General features: G+C 46.9%; 1 long non-coding RNA gene across 1 annotated transcript in view; it reads left to right on the forward strand.

Moving 5' to 3' along the window:
- Positions 1-5,834, forward strand: part of LOC129030707 (uncharacterized) — a 30,579-nt gene extending 24,745 nt beyond the window's left edge. Inside the window, exons 2-3 of the long non-coding RNA XR_008500736.1 lie at positions 2,535-2,673; positions 3,044-5,834. This is a non-coding gene — a long non-coding RNA (uncharacterized LOC129030707). The remainder of the gene's footprint in view (positions 1-2,534; positions 2,674-3,043) is intronic.
- The last annotated feature ends 312 nt before the right edge of the window (positions 5,835-6,146 follow it).

Genomic DNA, 6,146 nt, shown 5'->3' on the forward strand with positions numbered 1-6,146 from the left:
CTTTAATGAATTTTGAACATAGTCTGATGTCAATTGGAAGAATCCAGGAAAAAGTGAGGTTGAAAATACAGAGTGATCTGGAGTGACGGTTAATGCAAGTGTCCTGAGAAGGCAGGAGGAAAGAGGTGAAAGGGTGTGGGGTTGCTGGCCTTGAGGGACTGCTCCACCTGGACAAGGGGAGGGTAAAATGGGAAGCTGGATTCAGGAGACTTGAGATTTGGCAGCAGGAAGTTGAGGCAGTTCCTGCCTCATGCTTCTGATTTTTCAGCAAAGCAGGAGGCAAGGTCCTCTATGGAGAAATCAATCCGGAGCAGGAAGGTAAACCTGGCAGAGCTTATGTAAGGGCTCAGAGGTGGGAGCGTGGGCTGGGCAGCCCTTCCATGACTGTCTGCGTTTATGTCGTCTAAGAGCACAAGAGCTAAAAACCAGACACTGTGACAACTTAACTCTATGTCAAGTACTACACAAGGTCATCACTGAATAGGACTTCAGAGTAAACATTTGTTCCATGGTTTTGATCTTTAAAAGTAAGAATATAGCTGGATGCAGTGGGCACACACCTGCAGTCATAGCTACTGGAGAGGCTGAGGTGGGAACAGTGCCGGAGCCCAGAAGCTTTGGGCTGTAGTGCACTGTGACCATTAGGTGTCTGTACTAAGGGGAGCGGGGGTGCCACCAGGTTGCCTAAGGAGGAGTGAACCAGCCCAGGTCAGAAACTGAGCAGGTCAAAACTCCTGTGTTGATCAGTAATGGGATTGCACCTGTGAATAGCTACTGTACTCCAGCCTGGGCAACATTACAAGACCCTGTCTCTTAAAAAAAAAAAAAAAAATTAAAAAAAAAAAAGAATATAAAACAGGTTGAAAGCCTTATTCAATATATCCAATTTATCAAAATTTCTAGCTAAAATGTATTCATTGTCTGCAATTTTCAAATTATAACAGGTCCTTTTGTTTTTTTAAAAAACTGGCACAATTAATGCCCAAATAAAACACCTATGAGTGGTATCGGGGCTCAGAAACCAATACCCCAAAATGTGGCCATTTGTACATGTTGAACTGAAAAAGGAGCCTCAAGGTCTCTCTGACCTTCCCTTCCCCACCCATCTCTCCCAAAGCATAGGAGGACGCTGTTCTCTGAAGCTCCCTTATCTGCCTAAAGTCTGCACCTACCAAAGATGAAAAGAATTGCCTTTAGCCCCTTCCCTGAGTTTTCATTAACTGAATCCATATTATAGGAAAAAAGACTAGTGTCTGCCCACACAGCTGATGGACTTTTGTCACAAACCATTGTCCATTCTCTGGGCCCAACAAGCTTTGCCCCAGGCCATTGTATGTTCTTCAAGCCCATTGAATTCCCCAAAACATCATTTACTACTTCTCTAAAATCATCCACACTTCCCCATCTCCCTTTCCCCTGAGAAGAAGAGTATCTTCCTCTGAAGCAAGTTAGAAAAAAAAAAAAGAATTAGAACATATAAGCCTCTACACCCTACTGGGGGGTTGGGTCTTCACCCTAAAGCCTCCCATATCACGTTAACTCTAATAAAATAAACGTGTATGTTCTTTCTCCACTGAATCTGTCTTTTGTGAGTCGAATTTTCAGCAGACCTTCAGAGGGCAACGGTGGAGTTTTTTCCTTCGCCCCAACAGTGGCCATTTTCATTGTGAATCTGGCATGGTCAGACGCCACGCTGAGCTTTTTACATGGCTTAGCTCTCCAACCTATAAAATAGGTGTTTTTATCCTTATTTTATAGACTACGAAGCTGATGCCCAGAAACATTAAACAACTTGCCCCAAATCACACAGCTATTAAAGGGTCAAAATTTGAACCAAAGTAGATCTGATTTCAAAATCTGTGCTCTTAACCATGCCCACTGCCTTCTCTTTGTGCAGGCCAGTCTCAAAGTTTTGCTGCCCTTCTAGAAAGTTATGGGATCTTTATGGAAACAGAATTTCTGGTGGTCTGCCTGATATCTCAGGGTGGCCAGTTGAGAAATCAGGTTAGACACACCCTCGGCCCCTCCCCATTCCAATTTGTGCTACAACAAGCGCTGGCTTACAGCCCCGCACTTTCTTCACACTGCCAGGCATGTGGCACTACTGTGGGCTGGCAAAGACCTGCCTGCACCCAAGGGCCTCCACCCAAAGTGTAGGGCAGCTGTGTGCAGGTCTGCACAAAAACAGTCTCCAACAACAACACCTTGTGGCAGCCACTGAAACAGTCGTCAGGGGAGCTTCCCCATTCTCTCCATCAGGCCTGTAGACGCAGTACTGACTTCCTGGAACCAAGTGCTTAGGATTCTTAGGAGGTTTAAAGGGACGTTTAGATGATCAGATTTCCTGCTTATAAAGGTAGATGGGAGTTAATGATAAAAATGAGAAACATGGCCTTATTTGTACCTCAAGGCAGTCATACATTATATTTGTATAGATTGCTACCTCTGGGACTGTCCCCAGAACAGGACCCAGAACATGGAGACATGTGTCAGGTAGCCAGCTGTCCTGGGCTGCCTGCTGTGTTGTCTCCTAGGACTTCTCCAGCTCCATTCTGGCTCCTGGGCCTTTGGATCCCAGCAGTGTCCGAGCAGGGGCTCAAAGGACAGCCCCACCATGGGGGATCAGCCCTAGAAGCTGTCACTACATCTCCAATGGACGCAACTATTTTCCAGGTAATAAAGCTGCAGTGAATGCAACTTGTCAACTAGTTCCTTTCAAATTCTGACTTGGTTTGGTAAGTCTCTGGCTTGTTGTCATACCACTGGCAGAAAAGGCCCCTTCCCTGTAATCAGATTGTAGAGGCCACAGGGGCTCTTCTGAAACAGGAAGCAAGCTCTTTTCCAAGTGTTATTTTTATTTGTTGTACATTTTAGCAGATTAAGCACTTAGGGTTGGAATTTTAAAAATATTTCTTCTTTGGGCCAAGGAGTGTTTTCACACAGCTAAGTTCTTTGTATAAAGCTGCTCCAAATCCCTGACTAATTAATTCCTAAAGAAGCAGCACGTGGCTCACAATCACTGGCGTCCCCTCTTTATAAACAGGAACACCAGGGGAGAGAGCCAACAACAGCACAGTGGCCCCGGACCGTGACCCTTGGACTGAAGGAACCTACAGATGTGGTTTTTTTGGTGACATTTTACACGCAACTCCAGATTTCGAACTCTTTTTGGAGAAGCAGGCAATCTGGCAACAGTCGTTTTGGATTCTCAGAAGGCAATAAAGAACGGCTGCCACCTTCCGAGGGGCATGGTGGGTGCCCTGTTCTGCCAGAATTGCCAACATGCCTATCGTCTTAGACTTGCCCAAGGTGTCACAGTTAGAGACTGCCTCCCTTATGCAAGCTCCTGCCTGGTGCCCATGGGCTTGAATTTGCTCCCCTTGTAGTGGGGTGAGGCTCTGCAGACACTTCTCATACACCTCCCCTGCAGACAGCAAGCTCCTGGAACACAAGTCACATGTATTTCATTTCCTGCTCTCTTGCTACCACCCAACATGGGTTCTCAATACATGTTGAAGGCAAGGATCAATGAATAAATGGGCAACTATCAGCTGTAGACTTGTATGTGCCAGGTATGGTGCTAGGCACCAAAAGGGCCACAGAGGTGTTACACACCAGGATATCAGGGAATTCATGACATAGCGAGGGAAAGAAAAAGCTTATGCAGTGTGTGTGTGAAACTTTAAGCAAACACGGTGCATAACAATAAAAGGAATGACTTTGCCTGCCCCTGATGAAACTTCAGCAGGGCTATGCCCTGTCTTGCCACCTTTAGGAAACAGCAGTCTTATAGTTCTTTGCCCCTCTGAGTTACAACCACTGTCTCCTTTCAGGAGAATGACCAGTGTTATATCATAATCAAGGCTTTGAACTTGATGTGGCATTACATGTTCTTCCATCTCCCCAGCCACCGGAGAAGGGAGATGGGGTAGCTTTTCTCTCTCCCTCTCTCTCCCCCAACCCCTCCTTTTCCCACCAGCAGGCGAATGAGCTTCCTGCCCATAGGAGAAACGGTAAAATCACAAGGTGGTGCCCTTGTCTCTAAATCTCAAGGTCCTCTGGATGGCAGGTGAGTAAAAGGTGACTCTTGTGATCATGGGTGTTTTGGGTGTTCCTCAGAGATCTCCCAAACTGGGGGCTTGTCCACCGTTCCCAGGACTCTGCCATGTGGAGCCACGGGAATGTGAGGTTCACCTCACACTTCCTTTCAGCTGAGGTCACCGCACAGCCCCTACCAGCCCGGCTATATTGGGTGGGATTTCAGATGCCCCCACAACGGCTGTCTTGGAGACTTTCCACTGGTCCTCAAGAAGCAACAACGCTCCCCTTGCTCTGCCTTTGGTGGAGGGCAATTCCTCCTCTCTCTCTGCCTGGCCCCAGGCTGCTTCGGCTCTCTCGGGCACTGGTCCCCGGGTTCCCCCAGCTACAGAGAACCCTCATCAAGCTCTCAAGTGGCCACTGAAACCCAGGCTGTCTAGGCTCCAGAGTGTGGAAGCGACACCTCCATTTAATTTCTCCTTTCCTCTTGTAGGCTTACAGCATAGCCCTCTCCCAAGAAATCATCCAAAAATTACCTCAACCATTCTATAGTTCCTAAGCTGACCAGGGGAGGGAGGACCAAGAATCTTGAAACCTAAGTACTACATTTGATGGTCTCCCTCAGACTTATTTTGGGATCTGATATCTCTTTAACAAAAATTATAAAAATTGAGGCAAAGAGAGCCCCATTTTTTATATATTGTTCTAATAAATAACAGGTACCCTTAGAAGAATGCGGACAAACACTCCTGTGGAAATTTAAAGGAGCATAAGACTTCTTCCAGTATAGGGAGAGAACCAAGGAAGACTTCCTGGAGGAAATGGCCTTTGAACAGGGCCTTGGACATGTGGAGGTCAGGGATGAGAGTATTCCAGATGAAGAGTCCAGCATAGGGAAGGCCCACAGGCAGCAGTTGCACTGTATTAATGCTGTCTTAGAGGCATTTCCATTGCCAGAAACAGATACTCAAATTACTTCAAAGAGAGAGAGAGAGAGTATTGAAAGGGTTTCTGTGAGTACCTCCACAACTGTGGTTCTCAAAGCATAATCCCTGGGCCAGCAGCATTGGCGTCACCTGGGAACTTGTTAGAAATGCAGATTCCCAGGCTGGGTGCAGTGGCTCACGCCTGTAACCCTAGCACTTTGGGAGGCCGAGGTGGGTGGATCACCTGAGGTTGGGAGTTTGCGACCAGCCTGACCAACGTGGAGAAACCCTGTCTCTACTAAAAATACAAAAAGCCAGGCGTGGTGGCGCATGCCTGTAATCCCAGCTACTTGGGAGGCTGAGGCTGGAGAATCACTTGAACCCGGGAGGCAGAGGTTGCGGTGAGCCGAGATCGCGCCATTGTACTCCAGCCTGGGTAACAAGAATGAAACTCCACCGAAGAAAGAAGAAAGAAAGAGAGAGAGAAAGAAAGAAAGAAGAAAGAGAGAAAGAAAGAAAAAGAAAAACAGAAAGAAACAGAAAGAAAGAAAAGAAAAGAAAAAAGAAATGAAAAGAAAAGGCAAATTCACCAGAGCCTTTGAATCAGAAAAGAACCCCCAGGGGCTGGTGGTAGCAGTCCTTGCACAGGCCCTCCAGGTGATTCTCATCCAGGGAAGCCTGCGAGCCCTTGAGATGGAATATTCTCAGGAATCCCTGAGATATGTGAAGAACTGATGGCATAGGCTATTTCTAGGGAGGAAATGGGGCTGCTGGGTGCACAGATGAGGGGAGGTGGGAGACCTCTGTAATTGTGTACCATGTGCATATATTACCTATTCAGAGAATAATAAAATAATGCGTTTAATACCCTGTCTTCCTCCATCGACTTCTCTCCTACCCCATAGCTGCTCTAGCACCTCCACCTCTCTCCTCAAATGGTGTTCTTCGCTTCCTAGGCAAGCTGGTTTTCTGTTCTCCCTTCCCCAGTCTTCTCTTGCCTGGTCTTTATTACAAGGTGTGCTAAGCCTCATAAGGACAGTTGAAGAGAAAAGAAGTGAGACTGTGCTAGTGGCTATAGAATTCTGCCAGGAGAGCTGGAGGTGGGGAGGAAGTCTATGAATTCAACCATGCCAATAATTTCAGTCGAAAGTTAAGAAAAAGCCCATCTCCGCCCCCTTTTCG

This window comes from Pongo pygmaeus, chromosome 12, assembly GCF_028885625.2.
Source record: "Pongo pygmaeus isolate AG05252 chromosome 12, NHGRI_mPonPyg2-v2.0_pri, whole genome shotgun sequence".
NCBI classification, from domain to species: domain Eukaryota; kingdom Metazoa; phylum Chordata; class Mammalia; order Primates; family Hominidae; genus Pongo; species Pongo pygmaeus.